The sequence below is a fragment of the Struthio camelus genome, chromosome 5 (genome assembly GCF_040807025.1).
Source record: "Struthio camelus isolate bStrCam1 chromosome 5, bStrCam1.hap1, whole genome shotgun sequence".
Lineage (NCBI taxonomy): Eukaryota > Metazoa > Chordata > Aves > Struthioniformes > Struthionidae > Struthio > Struthio camelus.
Genome location: NC_090946.1, coordinates 28,066,288 through 28,087,917, shown reverse-complemented (window position 1 = coordinate 28,087,917; position 21,630 = coordinate 28,066,288).

The window sequence follows — 21,630 nt, the reverse complement described above, 5'->3', positions numbered from 1 at the left end:
TCATATAACACAAAATCTTTTCTAGGTCAAGAAAATGAACATGCTCAAATGCTGGACTGTACGAACAAATTTAGAAGTGCAAAAATACTTAGACCTCATAATAACTTGTAATATAAATACCTCAGATAACAGCATGTTGCTTAATGCTTAGTAAAACCAACCTTGCAACTGTTACCTTCTGTGTTTCATGGCACCTAGATCAGTGAAAAATCTGTTCTCTTCTAGATAAATTTGTCTCCTTTGCCTTTTTTTTCCCCAGACTTGTAATAAAATAAATATTTCTACTGTTCATAATCTTTATAACAATTGCAGTAAAAGATTTATATGACTTTATACTAACTAGTTAGTATAATCAGAGCTATTATTGGGCAATACCATTTAAAAAGTTGAAGAATGATGAATTAGACAGATTCAGTATACACAAAGAATTAAAAGGTAACTGTCCTAAAGAGGCTCTATGAAAGAATGCAGAGCTTTACAAAAGTCTTTGAAAGTGAAGAAAAAAAGCTTCATTGATTTTACAGGTTTTTATTAAATTTACTTTTCTAGTATTATATACTTTTTTAAGGCAGTGCAGATGGCATTATGCCATCTTATTAACATGTACACCTTATTTAAAGGTAAAACTCTTACAAATGAAAATTCTCAGAAAATTATAGCCTCATTACCTATGAGATAAGACACGGGCAAGTGTAGTATAGTAAGTCTGTTTGTCCATCTGTTGATCCTTCCCACAATATCTTTCAAGTCTGATGACTAACTTCAATCAAGACAAATAAAGGACTTACGTATATTGCCTTCCTAAAATTACATAAGAAATGAGCATAGGGTGGATGAGACAGACCCAGAGCAAAGACAACCATTATTTAATGTTTGACCCTTTCCCAGGGGCAGCTGTCAGGTGGCCTATCGCTGGCCAGCCAGCTAAGACAGGGGTAGTTCCAGCCCCATCTTTTCTTTCTGTATTGTACAGAGAGGGAAGGATGCACAGCACATGCATACCATTCAGACAAAACTCCTCCATAAGAAACCCAGACTTCTGTTGGCTTTCTAAGGATGGACACAAGTTAAGAACTGCCTATTGCGTCCAAAGTGTCTGGAGTCATCAAGGATAATGGTGATTTTATTTTCACTGCTTTTATCTGCTTTTCTTACATTTTGAGAGAAGCAATAACAAAGTTCATATCGTATTAGAATAAAGAATGTATACCACATACACTTAATTTATTATATTCAATATTAAGAAATAAGAATTTAAATAAAAAGTTATAACAGTTTAAAATATAATAATTATAATCATAAATAATAATACTACAGAAGTAGGTGTAGCATTACAGAATACTCCATGATGAAAGAACAATAAGATTGGGAAAACAGCTCCTTCTGGATAGGTGTCTAAATACAGTCTTTGTATTAAAAGGCAGCTGTGTAGGGGAACGCAACTATCATCAAATCCAGGCCATTATTACTGAAGGAAAAAGGAGATGTACTATTCAAGTCTTAAACCATTAGAGATTAAAATCTGGGTAAACAACCTTTTTGAGTTGTGTACTGAGACTCATTTAACTAAACTAAAATTAGAGAAAACCAAAATTTCATACACAGTGTAGTGAAAGTCTAATTCTCTCTCTAGCATTTTATAATTATTTGGTCAGTTATGGGAAGGAAAAATTACTGTAATTCTTTCCAAAAAAACCCTGTAAGATCTTTTGAAAAGATTAGGGCTAGAATGTAGAACTCTGTTTTGATATATGCCTTCAGTAATGTTGTCTGAAACCACAGAGGGACCTTGAGAATGGATTTTGTTACAGTAATGAATCTTAGTTTTTACATGAAGATGATCCTTGATGAATCAGAAATTACCTCAGGAAAGACTAAGAAAATCTGGAAATCATTAAACCTGTCTACGAAAAAGTTGAAGAATCGGCAACAGTGAGGATTTTTAACAAAAGCAAAAATTTACCTTTTCTCTCATACTCTCCATAAAACTATTCAGTCATTTTGTTCTTCATCTGCCCACAGGGCTTAATGATGATGAGTTTCTCTGATATACGTGAACCTGAATCACTGATAACTATCTTACAGAAAGAACATACATATTTGCCATCCAAAATCACTCTATTGCACATTCATTATGGTTATTCTGGTTATAGTATATGTAGTGCAAAGGCAAGAAGAGCAAGAAAATGAAAACTGAAAAACGTCAGCATTACATATTCACATCTTGCTAGTGATCCCATCTCTAAAATCAGGAATGGGCCATACTTGTTTCTTAACCTCATGCAAAGGATAATTTCTCAGCGCTGCCTTTCCAAACTCCACTGTGTACACTCCCAATACAGAACTGATTATATAATATCATAATTATATAATAACAGGTCTGTTCCGGCAGTTAATCATGGATTTCATTATGGGAAGATGTTGTGAAATACTAACATGCCTATGATTTCTATAGTGTATTCTGAGCAATATACTTGCATTCCACATGGAGTACTTATGGCTCTGTTATACAGTGGAGGAAAGCTGTTATTGGTAGCCAAATCTTTTCATTTCTTTGCTGTTTAGGTTTTGAAGACCCCAGGGACTTCAACCGGATCACAATTTCGCTGCGGACATACCTACCAACATTAATTCAAACACAATACAGGGATTTTGTGTATTAACACTAACAACAAACTACCAAGACCAGTATCTTTCCATTGTCTTAAATACATAAAAATAGATGGAAAGTATAATTGTACAGTAATCTCTCACTGAGCTGTTTTACAGAACATACGATATGATAATGTCAGGTAAACATTGTTTTAAAACCTTGGCTTTAACAACAGGGAGGTTAAAAGACTTAGATTTATTCCCCTACTGCTTCTCAATGACAGCAGTGGTTATTTATATCAGGAAAATGGCAGCTTTCAAATCTACAAATGGCTTTTTGGCATTATAACTCAGGGTTACGGTATGGCTAAAATTGTATGACTTACAGAATGGTACGTCAAAATGTAAAGCATCAAATGTCACAATATTTCATTCTCCCCTATGTTAATGAAACTAAGAATTTAACTTTAACATCACCAAAGCAGACTGAAGGGTATAATTTCTCCCTAATTTAATTAGAGCTAACTTTTTGATACTTGGTTCTAAATCATTCAAAATATGAATGGTTTTACTTTAACAATTTATAGGGCGCTACATTAACAGCAAAATAAAACATCTCAAACAAAATTAGAGATATTAGGAATTAATTGTTTTAAGCCTGATTTTTCTCTGATTATGCTTAGCACAAAGACATGTAAAAAATATTCAACTATACAAATTAGTAGGTCAAACAAATTACAACTAAGTACAATCATCCAAATTCCCAACACATACTATCAACCGTAAACCATGGATCTTGTATTCAGCACAAAAATTCTAGGATGAGGTAAATTCTGCAATTTGTATTTTTGGACCGTAGCTGAGGTAGTTCTGGCAGAACGTATTAACACAAAATCCTAGAGAAGCCAGTATAATCACAGAACCACAGAATGGTTGAGGTTGGAAGGGACCTCCTGAGATCATCTAGTCCAACCTCCCTGCTCAAGCACGGTCCTCTAGAGCATATTGCCCAGGATCACATCCAGACGGGTTTTGAATATCTCCAGCGAAGGAGACTCCGCCACCTCTCTGGGCAACCCGTTCCAATGCTCTGCCATCCTCACAGTGAAGAAGTTCTTCCTCAGGTTTAGGTGGAACTTCCTGTGCTTCAGTTTCTGCCCATTGCCTCTTGTCCTGTTGCTGGGCACCACGGAGAAGAGGCAATGGGCCTCATCCTCTTGACACTCCCCCTTCAGGTACTTATACATGTTGATCAGATCGCCTCTCAGTCTTCTCTTCTCCAGGCTGAACAGGCCCAGCTCTCGCAGTCTTTCTTCATAGGAGAGGTGCTCCAGTCCCCTCATCATCTTTGTAGCCCTCCGCTGGACTCTCTCCAGTAGTACCATGTCTCTCTTGTCCTGGGGAGCCCAGAATTGGACACAGTACTCCAGGTGAGGCCTCACCAGGGCTGAGTAGAGGCACAGGATCACCTCCCTCCACCTGCTGGCAACACTCTGCCTAATGCAGCCCAGGAGACCATTGGCCTTCTTGGCCTCAAGGGCACACTGCTGCCTCATGCTTCACTTGTTGTCCACCAGCACCCCCAGGTCCTTCTCAGCAGGGCTACTTTCCAGCAGGTCAGCCCCCAGCCCGTCCTGGTGCCTGGGGTTAGTCCTCCCTAGGTGCAGGATCTTGCACTTGCCTGTGTGGAACTTCAGGAGGTTCCTCTCCACCCAGCTCTCCAGCCTGTCCAGGTCCCTCGCAATGGCACCACAGTCCTCTGCTGTGTTAGCCTCTCCCCCCAGTTCTGTATCATCAGCAAACTTGCTGAGGGTGCACTCTGTCCCTTCATCCAGGTCATTAAGGAATATGTTGAACAAGACTGGACCCAGGACTGACCCCTGCGGGACACCACTAGCTACAGGCCTCCTACTAGACTCTACACCACTGACCACAACCCTCGGAGCTCGGCCATCCAGCCAGTTCTCAATCCACCTCACCGTCCACTCATCTAGCCCACACTTCCTGAGTTTACCTACAAGGATGTGATGGGAGACAGTGTCCAAAGCCTTGCTGAAGTCCAGGTGGACAACATCCACCGCTCTCCCCTCCTCTACCCAGCCAGTCATCCCATCATAGAAGGCTATCAGATTGGTCAAGCATCATTTCCCTTGGGTGAATCCATGCTGACTACTCCTGATCACCTTCTTGTCCTCCACATGCTTAGTGATGACCTTCAGGAGGAGCTGTTCCATCACCTTTTCCGGGATGGAGGGCAGGCTGACAGGCCTGTAGTTTCCTGGCTCCTCCTTCTTGCCCTTTTGGAAGACGGGCGTGACATTGGCTTTCTTCCAGTCCTCAGGCACCTCTCCCTCAACCAAGGGAGAGTCTTCCTTTCTCCAGACTTCCTCTCTTGTCCCCAGGGTCTGGAATTCCTGAGGACTGGCCTTAGCAGTGAAGACTGAAGCAAAGGCAGCATTCAATAACTCTGCCTTCTCTATATCCTTTGTTACCAGGGTACCCACCCCATTCAGCAGCGGGCCCACATTTTCCCTAGTCTTCCTTTCACTCTTGATGTATTTGAAGAAGCCCTCCTTGTTGTCCTTGACATCTCTTCTTGAGATCTCTTCTTGACTTCCTTCTTCTGTTGGAGTTTTGTCAGGAGTTCCTTGCTCATCCATGTAGGTCTCCTGCCTGCTTTGCTCGACTCCTTACTCAGAGGGATGCACCCATCTTGAGCCTGGAGGAGGTGATGCTTGAATATTAACCAGCTTTCTTGGACCCCTCTTCCTTCTAGGGCCCTACCCCAGGAGATTCCTCCAAGTAGGTCCCTCAAGAGGCCAAAGTTAGCTCTCCTGAAGTCCAGCGTTGCAATCCTACTCATTGCCCTGCTCCCTCCTCGTAGGATCCTGAACTCCACCATCTCATGGTCACTGCAGCCAAGGCTGCGCCCAACCTTCACGTCTCCAACTAGACCTTCTTTGTCCGTTAGTACAACTTCTAGCAATGCACCTCTCCTCGTTGGCGTCTCCACCACCTGGGTCAAGAAATTCTCATCAATCCTCTGCAGGAACCTCTTTGACTGTTTGTGCCAAGTTGTGCAGTCTTCCCAACAGCTGTCAGGGTGATTGAAGTCTCCCATGAGAACCAGGGACTCCTTGCGAGCCACTTCACACAGCCCTTTCCCCCCTTCCCTTCACACGCCCCAACACTACTAACACACTCCCAAACGCCCTTACCGGAACACAACCAGCACGGACAACACCTATTCCCTCCCCACCCTTCAACGCATCTTTCCACACCCACCTTCACAACTGAGCAGCCACTTCACCTTCACACTTCAGCACCTCCTGCACCCGCAACACCAACAACAGCTACCCACAACACCACTCCCGCCACATTTGCTACTCCCTTCTCCCCCTCTGCCTACACGCAAACCTGCTCCCTTTCGCCACTCCTTCCAACATACTCGCCACAACCTCCTGCACGCAATCAAGCACACAACTGTTGCACAGCTACCTGGCAGCAGTTCACCTGCCTCCTATCTGCTACCAAACCCCAGGCAGCCTTCCCGCTCTCCTACCTTCATCCACCCTCTCCACTTACCTACCAGCCACACGGCCGCCTCCCAACATACGTCCTTCTATTCCCAAAGCAGAGGGCAACGCTCCTGTGGAAAAGCAGAAGGAGCCACTGTAAACCTCGCCGGGCTTGCAGGCTGGCACGTGACATACACTGAGGCGCGGGAAGCTTCCAGTGCAGAGCACCTTTAACAACTCTCGTGACCTTCAGCCAAACAAAGCACATCGAGTACACAGCATGCTTTTTGCTTTTTTTTTTTTTATTTTTCAGTCCAAATGGCCTTATCACATAGGCTAGGCTACGTTCTGTGTCATCGGAAGATACTTTGTAGTCACTTCTTAAGAACCTCTCGGGCAACACCGTGCAATCAGTAACAACCAGCCAAGCTGCTTAGCACTTGCTCATGGGGAAGTCTTGGCCATTGGAAAAATCTGACTTGGTGACATCAAAACACGTCCCGCTCCAGGTCCGACATTCCCTCCTGCACCTTGCACGCTTTCAACAACATCTACGCTGGCGTGCCCACAGAAAACGAGCCCCGTCCTTTTGCAGGCTCTCAAACCTTCTTCACATCACAAGTCCAGTCACGGAAGGGCACGAAAACAACACCTACTCATGCTCTGTGCCCCGGGCCCCATTTCTCACCCCACACCTCCGCCCCCCTGACCCCCCCACCCCACCCCTCCCCACACCTTTGTGTTGTCACAACAGGCCAGCGGGCACACGGCCTGCCGTGCCCCCCTCCCCGACCACTGCAGCCGGCAGCCTGCTCCGTGCAAGCACACCTGCTGCGACTCTCACACCCACCTTGTGGTGTTCGCTGCCCATATGGCAGGCTTCCAGGACACGTCCAGCTTGTGTCCTCCCCTCTCTGGGACTCGCCCAGAACCACTTCTGACAGCGCCGCTCCCTGGGGCTTTGCACTGCTACGACCTTCTTCATCCGGCCGTCTCACGGATCTTCGTCACCGTTCTCCTTCAGCTGGCAGCAACCAACTTGAAGCAGCAGCAGCAGAGGACCAACTTGCTATTCCAAGTTATGGCAGACGTCGAGGCAGAGCTTCCAGCCTTCAGCCCTGCCCACTGGACTCTCCTCTTCGCCAGACTCGCTCTGCTGCTCCTCAGCGCTGCCAAGGAGAACCTTCCCACCTTCCTCTCCCACCTCTCTGGCTGCGACACGTTCAGAGCCCTGTGAGTATACAAGGCCGCCGGCGCCTTTGCCTCTGGCCAAAATACAAAGCGCGGTGGTTAGGAAACGGCCAAGCCATCTGCAGCGCTCCGTTGGGCTCAGCAGCAGCCCCGCAACACACTACTATTTACAGACGTGCTCCAGCAGGCACCTACGGTCACATCTTCAGTCCCTTCACTCAAACTAGGGCCAAGCACAGCAACACGCTAGCCTCACTTAGCCTCTCTGACAAACACAACACGGTCCACCTCGGCCTACAACGCTGCCACCACCAACAGCAAGATGAAAACCTAGCAGCAGCGGAGCACGGCACATTGGTGGCCTCATCAACTCCATTCACCTGTACAACACACTCCAAAGGGCAGCGCTGCAACCAACCCGCACACACACGCTCCCACTCCCCTCTGCCCCACGCACAGCAGGGAACAAGACGCTGCCAACAACCCTCCTGCTTTGCACCAACCCACGAAAGCACGAGCAAAACGCACAGCAGCCTTGGGCCCACAAACCACACTTCCAAGCTCGACCCAACTTCCCCCCTTGACCACACTTCCATGACCACATGCTGCCATGGCACAGCTCGCCTTCTGCCACCTGCACCCCACCGCTCTTGCTCTGACAAACGCTTCCCACCCCGCCGCTTCTGCTGCTTACTCAGAAAGCTGCCCACTTTGCATTTGGCAGCACCGCCTCGCCAGCGCCTAATTACCCACTGCCTAGCCTCTCCAGAGCCTTCAGTCAGTCAGCAAGCACAAGACTCCAGCACTAGGGCACTTGCACCACCACCATCTCTCAGCACTTCAAACACCACCCTAGAGAAACGTCTGCACACAGCTAACCCTGCCACAGCGCCTGCCCTGCCCTCACCTCGCCAAAGCCCTTGCCAGCCCGCGCTTTCCCACGCAAAGCACACCCCACTTGTAACAAATGCAAGCACTCTCCCACTTCCGAGCAAGCAGGCCTTCCCGTCCTTCTCCGCTGCCCTCTCTGCGCCCCTCTTCTCCCTGACAAAGCAGCCCTCCCATCTCTAGCACTAGCGCCACCACCTCAACAGCAAGAATTACCTCTTTCCCATGTCACTTCCCTCCCCAGCGTGTCCTCCGTGAGCCAGGCATACGTAGCCCTCTTGCCCGGGGAGCTGCAAGGCATCTCTAGCGCTGTCTTCACCTTCCTCCAAAGCCAATGCACCGACGCAGGTAAGACGGACCTAACCCTCCCACAGCCCACTCGTTGGCCCTCCTCGCCTTTCTAGCCAGCGGCAAGGAAAGGCCACCGCCTCACTCTTTGCCTCTCTTCTGCCCCAGCCTCTCCGTCTCCTTTGGACCACGGAAGATGCCTCGACTGGCTGCAAGACAACTTGGGTGCATTCGCAGCTATTGCTCACTATGAAGATCTCCTCACCTTAGTGGCAGATTTCAATGGGGTTAGTGTGCCTCCATGCTCAGAAAGCACCGAGACCGCTGCGCTCGCCCAGCCTTACCAGCCTGCTCTACCACAGCCCTTGCCATGCACGAGCCTGACGCCTCTCCTGCCTGCTCCAATTCAAGGAAGACACAGCCCCCCTGCCCCAGCCCCAGCCCACCTCATCCTGCCAAGGCCCGCAATTCCGCCCACTCCGGGCGGCTTAGCTCTCCCTTTGTCAGCAACCTTTTGCTTCTCTCTCACGGGCTCCCTTTTCCTTTGCAGGTCGATGTCACGGACGACCTCACCGCCACCCAGCTAGCCCACCTAGCTTTTGGCCCCGGAGTCCTGCGTGACACCTGCGTGCTCGAAACCCTCTTGCTCTCCCTGGAGACACGCACACCTTTGGACCTCTCTGCCTTCCTTGACGAGGTTCTTGCTCTTGCTTCTCAGGTGAGACACTCGCCCCCAGGCGCCTGTTGCCGGCAAACACCACGCTTTGTGCCCATCTTCTTTTAGCAGGAAAAACAAGGCTTCCTTTGCAGAGACTGCTGCTCGCCCTTAGCCCAGACCACTCGCTGAACGTCTTCCCAGAGCCCCTTGCCCTCGCCCACCTCCAGCACGCCCACACCCACATACTTGCTAGGGCAAGACTGCGGAAACAGCTGCTGCTCACACCTCACTCGCCGCCTTACCTGCTTTTCTTTTGCAGCAAGGCTTTGCAGCCCTGGCGAGCGGGCACGTCCGAGACACCGTGCTTGGGACAGCCCTCCCCAGGCTCCGAGGCCGCTTCACTCTTCCTGGCCTCCAACAGCACTGGATGACAAGCAAGACACAGCAAGAGCACATACTTTGTTTCGCATGCTCCGCTCAGAACATTCTCGCCAACCACCCGTCTAGCAGCACAAAACAGCTCTCCTTCATTAAATTTACTCCCAGCAAATACTGAGCACTCTTGCTTGCGTGAAACCCTGTCCACAGCACAGGACGCCAACCCGGGACGCCAACGGTCACGTGCACCCACACAGCCGGCAAGGCGCCGCGCAGGGAGCCCGAATGCTCTCCCTCCCTCCCCACGCCTCCCTCTCTGCTCCGCCTTCTGCACCATGACTCCCTAGACCTTTTCTCAGCCGAGCCACTGGCCCACCTCTCTCTTCACAGCCGCGCCACCTACAACCCCTCCGACAGACACACCGCCCTGCAGGCGATTGCCAACAAGCAACAGCCTCTCCGCTACCTCCGCCCCTTCCTCCAGCACTCCAACACCTTTGGCCTGAACGCAAGCAACCTCAGCCACAGCATGAACCACCCCCCCACCCCCCCCCTTGGCACCCAAACACCTCACGGCGCAACTTTCACCCTTACAACTCGGCCACCCCCTCGAGCACTCCGCCTCACAACTCAAGCACATCTGCCACAGCACCCGGAAAGCACTTCCTCCTGCCCCACTAGCACACCACCCCACTCTCACCCCAATCCTGCCCACACTCCCACCCCACTTCCCTACCTCCACTCTCTTCCACACTAAGCACTGCCTCCACAACCACCTCACCACCTGCCGGCCGAGCACTCCTGCCTCCGCCCTTCCCGCCACCCCAAAGAACATACCTCCCCCACTACACCCCACTCGCCTCCAACACTCCTTTACCCTCCACCTCTTCTACTACGGTCCCCGCCGCAAAGGCACGCGGGGCACAAACAGCTCCTCCGGCATCCCCCTTTCTTCCCCTTTTCACACCCAACACCTCCACTCTCTCACACCTCCTGCTTCCGGCAAGCGCTGCCTCCTTTCCACCCAACCACTACTCTGGCCTAACAGCGCTCGCTTCACAACGCCAACTCACCTCCCGAAACAACTCCCACTGCCACCCACAGCAGAAAACACACCACAGACCACAGCCTTCTCACCTAGGACCATTCCACAACCCGCCGGGCCGGGCGGTGAGGGGGGGGCGGGGGGGTTAGCCACACACACACACACACACACACACACACACACACACACAAGGCGCAACTGGTATCCACAGCCTCCTCCCTTCCCTTCTCTCACACAACCACCGCCCGACGTGGCACCTTCCAACACAACCACCACACCACCAATCACCAACAACTTCCCTCGACTACTCACACCCTCACCACTACCCAGCAGGCAAACACGTTCCCAAAGCACCTCAGATGCCTACCAAAAGCGCACAAGGCCAAGACTGCTCTCCCTTTTGCACCCAGGACGACCCTTTCTCTCCCCCTCAACGACAAACAACACCTTCTCACAAGAAACAACACACAGGCCCACGTTTTGCAGCGCCATCTCCTAGCCCACAATCTCCCCTCACCTCAGCCTCACTCCTCCAAATGCTGCACCTAGCCTCCACGCCACAGCCACACTGCCTCTCGCTCACTGCACTCCAAACCAGCAGCACGGCTCCTCCACACACTGCGCTCCCCAGCGCTCTACCCAATCTCCTTGCGAGCCACTTCACACAGCCCTTTCCCCCCTTCCCTTCACACGCCCCAACACTACTAACACACTCCCAAACGCCCTTACCGGAACACAACCAGCACGGACAACACCTATTCCCTCCCCACCCTTCAACGCATCTTTCCACACCCACCTTCACAACTGAGCAGCCACTTCACCTTCACACTTCAGCACCTCCTGCACCCGCAACACCAACAACAGCTACCCACAACACCACTCCCGCCACATTTGCTACTCCCTTCTCCCCCTCTGCCTACACGCAAACCTGCTCCCTTTCGCCACTCCTTCCAACATACTCGCCACAACCTCCTGCACGCAATCAAGCACACAACTGTTGCACAGCTACCTGGCAGCAGTTCACCTGCCTCCTATCTGCTACCAAACCCCAGGCAGCCTTCCCGCTCTCCTACCTTCATCCACCCTCTCCACTTACCTACCAGCCACACGGCCGCCTCCCAACATACGTCCTTCTATTCCCAAAGCAGAGGGCAACGCTCCTGCGGAAAAGCAGAAGGAGCCACTGTAAACCTCGCCGGGCTTGCAGGCTGGCACGTGACATACACTGAGGCGCGGGAAGCTTCCAGTGCAGAGCACCTTTAACAACTCTCGTGACCTTCAGCCAAACAAAGCACATCGAGTACACAGCATGCTTTTTGCTTTTTTTTTTTTTTATTTTTCAGTCCAAATGGCCTTATCACATAGGCTAGGCTACGTTCTGTGTCATCGGAAGATACTTTGTAGTCACTTCTTAAGAACCTCTCGGGCAACACCGTGCAATCAGTAACAACCAGCCAAGCTGCTTAGCACTTGCTCATGGGGAAGTCTTGGCCATTGGAAAAATCTGACTTGGTGACATCAAAACACGTCCCGCTCCAGGTCCGACATTCCCTCCTGCACCTTGCACGCTTTCAACAACATCTACGCTGGCGTGCCCACAGAAAACGAGCCCCGTCCTTTTGCAGGCTCTCAAACCTTCTTCACATCACAAGTCCAATCACGGAAGGGCACGAAAACAACACCTACTCATGCTCTGTGCCCCGGGCCCCATTTCTCACCCCACACCTCCGCCCCCCTGACCCCCCCACCCCACCCCTCCCCACACCTTTGTGTTGTCACAACAGGCCAGCGGGCACACGGCCTGCCGTGCCCCCCTCCCCGACCACTGCAGCCGGCAGCCTGCTCCGTGCAAGCACACCTGCTGCGACTCTCACACCCACCTTGTGGTGTTCGCTGCCCATATGGCAGGCTTCCAGGACACGTCCAGCTTGTGTCCTCCCCTCTCTGGGACTCGCCCAGAACCACTTCTGACAGCGCCGCTCCCTGGGGCTTTGCACTGCTACGACCTTCTTCATCCGGCCGTCTCACGGATCTTCGTCACCGTTCTCCTTCAGCTGGCAGCAACCAACTTGAAGCAGCAGCAGCAGAGGACCAACTTGCTATTCCAAGTTATGGCAGACGTCGAGGCAGAGCTTCCAGCCTTCAGCCCTGCCCACTGGACTCTCCTCTTCGCCAGACTCGCTCTGCTGCTCCTCAGCGCTGCCAAGGAGAACCTTCCCACCTTCCTCTCCCACCTCTCTGGCTGCGACACGTTCAGAGCCCTGTGAGTATACAAGGCCGCCGGCGCCTTTGCCTCTGGCCAAAATACAAAGCGCGGTGGTTAGGAAACGGCCAAGCCATCTGCAGCGCTCCGTTGGGCTCAGCAGCAGCCCCGCAACACACTACTATTTACAGACGTGCTCCAGCAGGCACCTACGGTCACATCTTCAGTCCCTTCACTCAAACTAGGGCCAAGCACAGCAACACGCTAGCCTCACTTAGCCTCTCTGACAAACACAACACGGTCCACCTCGGCCTACAGCGCTGCCACCACCAACAGCAAGATGAAAACCTAGCAGCAGCGGAGCACGGCACATTGGTGGCCTCATCAACTCCATTCACCTGTACAACACACTCCAAAGGGCAGCGCTGCAACCAACCCGCACACACACACTCCCACTCCCCTCTGCCCCACGCACAGCAGGGAACAAGACGCTGCCAACAACCCTCCTGCTTTGCACCAACCCACGAAAGCACGAGCAAAACGCACAGCAGCCTTGGGCCCACAAACCACACTTCCAAGCTCGACCCAACTTCCCCCCTTGACCACACTTCCATGACCACATGCTGCCATGGCACAGCTCGCCTTCTGCCACCTGCACCCCACCGCTCTTGCTCTGACAAACGCTTCCCACCCCGCCGCTTCTGCTGCTTACTCAGAAAGCTGCCCACTTTGCATTTGGCAGCACCGCCTCGCCAGCGCCTAATTACCCACTGCCTAGCCTCTCCAGAGCCTTCAGTCAGTCAGCAAGCACAAGACTCCAGCACTAGGGCACTTGCACCACCACCATCTCTCAGCACTTCAAACACCACCCTAGAGAAACGTCTGCACACAGCTAACCCTGCCACAGCGCCTGCCCTGCCCTCACCTCGCCAAAGCCCTTGCCAGCCCGCGCTTTCCCACGCAAAGCACACCCCACTTGTAACAAATGCAAGCACTCTCCCACTTCCGAGCAAGCAGGCCTTCCCGTCCTTCTCCGCTGCCCTCTCTGCGCCCCTCTTCTCCCTGACAAAGCAGCCCTCCCATCTCTAGCACTAGCGCCACCACCTCAACAGCAAGAATTACCTCTTTCCCATGTCACTTCCCTCCCCAGCGTGTCCTCCGTGAGCCAGGCATACGTAGCCCTCTTGCCCGGGGAGCTGCAAGGCATCTCTAGCGCTGTCTTCACCTTCCTCCAAAGCCAATGCACCGACGCAGGTAAGACGGACCTAACCCTCCCACAGCCCACTCGTTGGCCCTCCTCGCCTTTCTAGCCAGCGGCAAGGAAAGGCCACCGCCTCACTCTTTGCCTCTCTTCTGCCCCAGCCTCTCCGTCTCCTTTGGACCACGGAAGATGCCTCGACTGGCTGCAAGACAACTTGGGTGCATTCGCAGCTATTGCTCACTATGAAGATCTCCTCACCTTAGTGGCAGATTTCAATGGGGTTAGTGTGCCTCCATGCTCAGAAAGCACCGAGACCGCTGCGCTCGCCCAGCCTTACCAGCCTGCTCTACCACAGCCCTTGCCATGCACGAGCCTGACGCCTCTCCTGCCTGCTCCAATTCAAGGAAGACACAGCCCCCCTGCCCCAGCCCCAGCCCACCTCATCCTGCCAAGGCCCGCAATTCCGCCCACTCCGGGCGGCTTAGCTCTCCCTTTGTCAGCAACCTTTTGCTTCTCTCTCACGGGCTCCCTTTTCCTTTGCAGGTCGATGTCACGGACGACCTCACCGCCACCCAGCTAGCCCACCTAGCTTTTGGCCCCGGAGTCCTGCGTGACACCTGCGTGCTCGAAACCCTCTTGCTCTCCCTGGAGACACGCACACCTTTGGACCTCTCTGCCTTCCTTGACGAGGTTCTTGCTCTTGCTTCTCAGGTGAGACACTCGCCCCCAGGCGCCTGTTGCCGGCAAACACCACGCTTTTTGCCCATCTTCTTTTAGCAGGAAAAACAAGGCTTCCTTTGCAGAGACTGCTGCTCGCCCTTAGCCCAGACCACTCGCTGAACGTCTTCCCAGAGCCCCTTGCCCTCGCCCACCTCCAGCACGCCCACACCCACATACTTGCTAGGGCAAGACTGCGGAAACAGCTGCTGCTCACACCTCACTCGCCGCCTTACCTGCTTTTCTTTTGCAGCAAGGCTTTGCAGCCCTGGCGAGCGGGCACGTCCGAGACACCGTGCTTGGGACAGCCCTCCCCAGGCTCCGAGGCCGCTTCACTCTTCCTGGCCTCCAACAGCACTGGATGACAAGCAAGACACAGCAAGAGCACATACTTTGTTTCGCATGCTCCGCTCAGAACATTCTCGCCAACCACCCGTCTAGCAGCACAAAACAGCTCTCCTTCATTAAATTTACTCCCAGCAAATACTGAGCACTCTTGCTTGCGTGAAACCCTGTCCACAGCACAGGACGCCAACCCGGGACGCCAACGGTCACGTGCACCCACACAGCCGGCAAGGCGCCGCGCAGGGAGCCCGAATGCTCTCCCTCCCTCCCCACGCCTCCCTCTCTGCTCCGCCTTCTGCACCATGACTCCCTAGACCTTTTCTCAGCCGAGCCACTGGCCCACCTCTCTCTTCACAGCCGCGCCACCTACAACCCCTCCGACAGACACACCGCCCTGCAGGCGATTGCCAACAAGCAACAGCCTCTCCGCTACCTCCGCCCCTTCCTCCAGCACTCCAACACCTTTGGCCTGAACGCAAGCAACCTCAGCCACAGCATGAACCACCCCCCCACCCCCCCCCTTGGCACCCAAACACCTCACGGCGCAACTTTCACCCTTACAACTCGGCCACCCCCTCGAGCACTCCGCCTCACAACTCAAGCACATCTGCCACAGCACCCGGAAAGCACTTCCTCCTGCCCCACTAGCACACCACCCCACTCTCACCCCAATCCTGCCCACACTCCCACCCCACTTCCCTACCTCCACTCTCTTCCACACTAAGCACTGCCTCCACAACCACCTCACCACCTGCCGGCCGAGCACTCCTGCCTCCGCCCTTCCCGCCACCCCAAAGAACATACCTCCCCCACTACACCCCACTCGCCTCCAACACTCCTTTACCCTCCACCTCTTCTACTACGGTCCCCGCCGCAAAGGCACGCGGGGCACAAACAGCTCCTCCGGCATCCCCCTTTCTTCCCCTTTTCACACCCAACACCTCCACTCTCTCACACCTCCTGCTTCCGGCAAGCGCTGCCTCCTTTCCACCCAACCACTACTCTGGCCTAACAGCGCTCGCTTCACAACGCCAACTCACCTCCCGAAACAACTCCCACTGCCACCCACAGCAGAAAACACACCACAGACCACAGCCTTCTCACCTAGGACCATTCCACAACCCGCCGGGCCGGGCGGTGAGGGGGGGGCGGGGGGGTTAGCCACACACACACACACACACACACACACACACACACACAAGGCGCAACTGGTATCCACAGCCTCCTCCCTTCCCTTCTCTCACACAACCACCGCCCGACGTGGCACCTTCCAACACAACCACCACACCACCAATCACCAACAACTTCCCTCGACTACTCACACCCTCACCACTACCCAGCAGGCAAACACGTTCCCAAAGCACCTCAGATGCCTACCAAAAGCGCACAAGGCCAAGACTGCTCTCCCTTTTGCACCCAGGACGACCCTTTCTCTCCCCCTCAACGACAAACAACACCTTCTCACAAGAAACAACACACAGGCCCACGTTTTGCAGCGCCATCTCCTAGCCCACAATCTCCCCTCACCTCAGCCTCACTCCTCCAAATGCTGCACCTAGCCTCCACGCCACAGCCACACTGCCTCTCGCTCACTGCACTCCAAACCAGCAGCACGGCTCCTCCACACACTGCGCTCCCCAGCGCTCTACCCAATCTCCTTGCGAGCCACTTCACACAGCCCTTTCCCCCCTTCCCTTCACACGCCCCAACACTACTAACACACTCCCAAACGCCCTTACCGGAACACAACCAGCACGGACAACACCTATTCCCTCCCCACCCTTCAACGCATCTTTCCACACCCACCTTCACAACTGAGCAGCCACTTCACCTTCACACTTCAGCACCTCCTGCACCCGCAACACCAACAACAGCTACCCACAACACCACTCCCGCCACATTTGCTACTCCCTTCTCCCCCTCTGCCTACACGCAAACCTGCTCCCTTTCGCCACTCCTTCCAACATACTCGCCACAACCTCCTGCACGCAATCAAGCACACAACTGTTGCACAGCTACCTGGCAGCAGTTCACCTGCCTCCTATCTGCTACCAAACCCCAGGCAGCCTTCCCGCTCTCCTACCTTCATCCACCCTCTCCACTTACCTACCAGCCACACGGCCGCCTCCCAACATACGTCCTTCTATTCCCAAAGCAGAGGGCAACGCTCCTGCGGAAAAGCAGAAGGAGCCACTGTAAACCTCGCCGGGCTTGCAGGCTGGCACGTGACATACACTGAGGCGCGGGAAGCTTCCAGTGCAGAGCACCTTTAACAACTCTCGTGACCTTCAGCCAAACAAAGCACATCGAGTACACAGCATGCTTTTTGCTTTTTTTTTTTTTTATTTTTCAGTCCAAATGGCCTTATCACATAGGCTAGGCTACGTTCTGTGTCATCGGAAGATACTTTGTAGTCACTTCTTAAGAACCTCTCGGGCAACACCGTGCAATCAGTAACAACCAGCCAAGCTGCTTAGCACTTGCTCATGGGGAAGTCTTGGCCATTGGAAAAATCTGACTTGGTGACATCAAAACACGTCCCGCTCCAGGTCCGACATTCCCTCCTGCACCTTGCACGCTTTCAACAACATCTACGCTGGCGTGCCCACAGAAAACGAGCCCCGTCCTTTTGCAGGCTCTCAAACCTTCTTCACATCACAAGTCCAATCACGGAAGGGCACGAAAACAACACCTACTCATGCTCTGTGCCCCGGGCCCCATTTCTCACCCCACACCTCCGCCCCCCTGACCCCCCCACCCCACCCCTCCCCACACCTTTGTGTTGTCACAACAGGCCAGCGGGCACACGGCCTGCCGTGCCCCCCTCCCCGACCACTGCAGCCGGCAGCCTGCTCCGTGCAAGCACACCTGCTGCGACTCTCACACCCACCTTGTGGTGTTCGCTGCCCATATGGCAGGCTTCCAGGACACGTCCAGCTTGTGTCCTCCCCTCTCTGGGACTCGCCCAGAACCACTTCTGACAGCGCCGCTCCCTGGGGCTTTGCACTGCTACGACCTTCTTCATCCGGCCGTCTCACGGATCTTCGTCACCGTTCTCCTTCAGCTGGCAGCAACCAACTTGAAGCAGCAGCAGCAGAGGACCAACTTGCTATTCCAAGTTATGGCAGACGTCGAGGCAGAGCTTCCAGCCTTCAGCCCTGCCCACTGGACTCTCCTCTTCGCCAGACTCGCTCTGCTGCTCCTCAGCGCTGCCAAGGAGAACCTTCCCACCTTCCTCTCCCACCTCTCTGGCTGCGACACGTTCAGAGCCCTGTGAGTATACAAGGCCGCCGGCGCCTTTGCCTCTGGCCAAAATACAAAGCGCGGTGGTTAGGAAACGGCCAAGCCATCTGCAGCGCTCCGTTGGGCTCAGCAGCAGCCCCGCAACACACTACTATTTACAGACGTGCTCCAGCAGGCACCTACGGTCACATCTTCAGTCCCTTCACTCAAACTAGGGCCAAGCACAGCAACACGCTAGCCTCACTTAGCCTCTCTGACAAACACAACACGGTCCACCTCGGCCTACAACGCTGCCACCACCAACAGCAAGATGAAAACCTAGCAGCAGCGGAGCACGGCACATTGGTGGCCTCATCAACTCCATTCACCTGTACAACACACTCCAAAGGGCAGCGCTGCAACCAACCCGCACACACACGCTCCCACTCCCCTCTGCCCCACGCACAGCAGGGAACAAGACGCTGCCAACAACCCTCCTGCTTTGCACCAACCCACGAAAGCACGAGCAAAACGCACAGCAGCCTTGGGCCCACAAACCACACTTCCAAGCTCGACCCAACTTCCCCCCTTGACCACACTTCCATGACCACATGCTGCCATGGCACAGCTCGCCTTCTGCCACCTGCACCCCACCGCTCTTGCTCTGACAAACGCTTCCCACCCCGCCGCTTCTGCTGCTTACTCAGAAAGCTGCCCACTTTGCATTTGGCAGCACCGCCTCGCCAGCGCCTAATTACCCACTGCCTAGCCTCTCCAGAGCCTTCAGTCAGTCAGCAAGCACAAGACTCCAGCACTAGGGCACTTGCACCACCACCATCTCTCAGCACTTCAAACACCACCCTAGAGAAACGTCTGCACACAGCTAACCCTGCCACAGCGCCTGCCCTGCCCTCACCTCGCCAAAGCCCTTGCCAGCCCGCGCTTTCCCACGCAAAGCACACCCCACTTGTAACAAATGCAAGCACTCTCCCACTTCCGAGCAAGCAGGCCTTCCCGTCCTTCTCCGCTGCCCTCTCTGCGCCCCTCTTCTCCCTGACAAAGCAGCCCTCCCATCTCTAGCACTAGCGCCACCACCTCAACAGCAAGAATTACCTCTTTCCCATGTCACTTCCCTCCCCAGCGTGTCCTCCGTGAGCCAGGCATACGTAGCCCTCTTGCCCGGGGAGCTGCAAGGCATCTCTAGCGCTGTCTTCACCTTCCTCCAAAGCCAATGCACCGACGCAGGTAAGACGGACCTAACCCTCCCACAGCCCACTCGTTGGCCCTCCTCGCCTTTCTAGCCAGCGGCAAGGAAAGGCCACCGCCTCACTCTTTGCCTCTCTTCTGCCCCAGCCTCTCCGTCTCCTTTGGACCACGGAAGATGCCTCGACTGGCTGCAAGACAACTTGGGTGCATTCGCAGCTATTGCTCACTATGAAGATCTCCTCACCTTAGTGGCAGATTTCAATGGGGTTAGTGTGCCTCCATGCTCAGAAAGCACCGAGACCGCTGCGCTCGCCCAGCCTTACCAGCCTGCTCTACCACAGCCCTTGCCATGCACGAGCCTGACGCCTCTCCTGCCTGCTCCAATTCAAGGAAGACACAGCCCCCCTGCCCCAGCCCCAGCCCACCTCATCCTGCCAAGGCCCGCAATTCCGCCCACTCCGGGCGGCTTAGCTCTCCCTTTGTCAGCAACCTTTTGCTTCTCTCTCACGGGCTCCCTTTTCCTTTGCAGGTCGATGTCACGGACGACCTCACCGCCACCCAGCTAGCCCACCTAGCTTTTGGCCCCGGAGTCCTGCGTGACACCTGCGTGCTCGAAACCCTCTTGCTCTCCCTGGAGACACGCACACCTTTGGACCTCTCTGCCTTCCTTGACGAGGTTCTTGCTCTTGCTTCTCAGGTGAGACACTCGCCCCCAGGCGCCTGTTGCCGGCAAACACCACGCTTTGTGCCCATCTTCTTTTAGCAGGAAAAACAAGGCTTCCTTTGCAGAGACTGCTGCTCGCCCTTAGCCCAGACCACTCGCTGAACGTCTTCCCAGAGCCCCTTGCCCTCGCCCACCTCCAGCACGCCCACACCCACATACTTGCTAGGGCAAGACTGCGGAAACAGCTGCTGCTCACACCTCACTCGCCGCCTTACCTGCTTTTCTTTTGCAGCAAGGCTTTGCAGCCCTGGCGAGCGGGCATGTCCGAGACACCGTGCTTGGGACAGCCCTCCCCAGGCTCCGAGGCCGCTTCACTCTTCCTGGCCTCCAACAGCACTGGATGACAAGCAAGACACAGCAAGAGCACATACTTTGTTTCGCATGCTCCGCTCAGAACATTCTCGCCAACCACCCGTCTAGCAGCACAAAACAGCTCTCCTTCATTAAATTTACTCCCAGCAAATACTGAGCACTCTTGCTTGCGTGAAACCCTGTCCACAGCACAGGACGCCAACCCGGGACGCCAACGGTCACGTGCACCCACACAGCCGGCAAGGCGCCGCGCAGGGAGCCCGAATGCTCTCCCTCCCTCCCCACGCCTCCCTCTCTGCTCCGCCTTCTGCACCATGACTCCCTAGACCTTTTCTCAGCCGAGCCACTGGCCCACCTCTCTCTTCACAGCCGCGCCACCTACAACCCCTCCGACAGACACACCGCCCTGCAGGCGATTGCCAACAAGCAACAGCCTCTCCGCTACCTCCGCCCCTTCCTCCAGCACTCCAACACCTTTGGCCTGAACGCAAGCAACCTCAGCCACAGCATGAACCACCCCCCCACCCCCCCCCCTTGGCACCCAAACACCTCACGGCGCAACTTTCACCCTTACAACTCGGCCACCCCCTCGAGCACTCCGCCTCACAACTCAAGCACATCTGCCACAGCACCCGGAAAGCACTTCCTCCTGCCCCACTAGCACACCACCCCACTCTCACCCCAATCCTGCCCACACTCCCACCCCACTTCCCTACCTCCACTCTCTTCCACACTAAGCACTGCCTCCACAACCACCTCACCACCTGCCGGCCGAGCACTCCTGCCTCCGCCCTTCCCGCCACCCCAAAGAACATACCTCCCCCACTACACCCCACTCGCCTCCAACACTCCTTTACCCTCCGCCTCTTCTACTACGGTCCCCGCCGCAAAGGCACGCGGGGCACAAACAGCTCCTCCGGCATCCCCCTTTCTTCCCCTTTTCACACCCAACACCTCCACTCTCTCACACCTCCTGCTTCCGGCAAGCGCTGCCTCCTTTCCACCCAACCACTACTCTGGCCTAACAGCGCTCGCTTCACAACGCCAACTCACCTCCCGAAACAACTCCCACTGCCACCCACAGCAGAAAACACACCACAGACCACAGCCTTCTCACCTAGGACCATTCCACAACCCGCCGG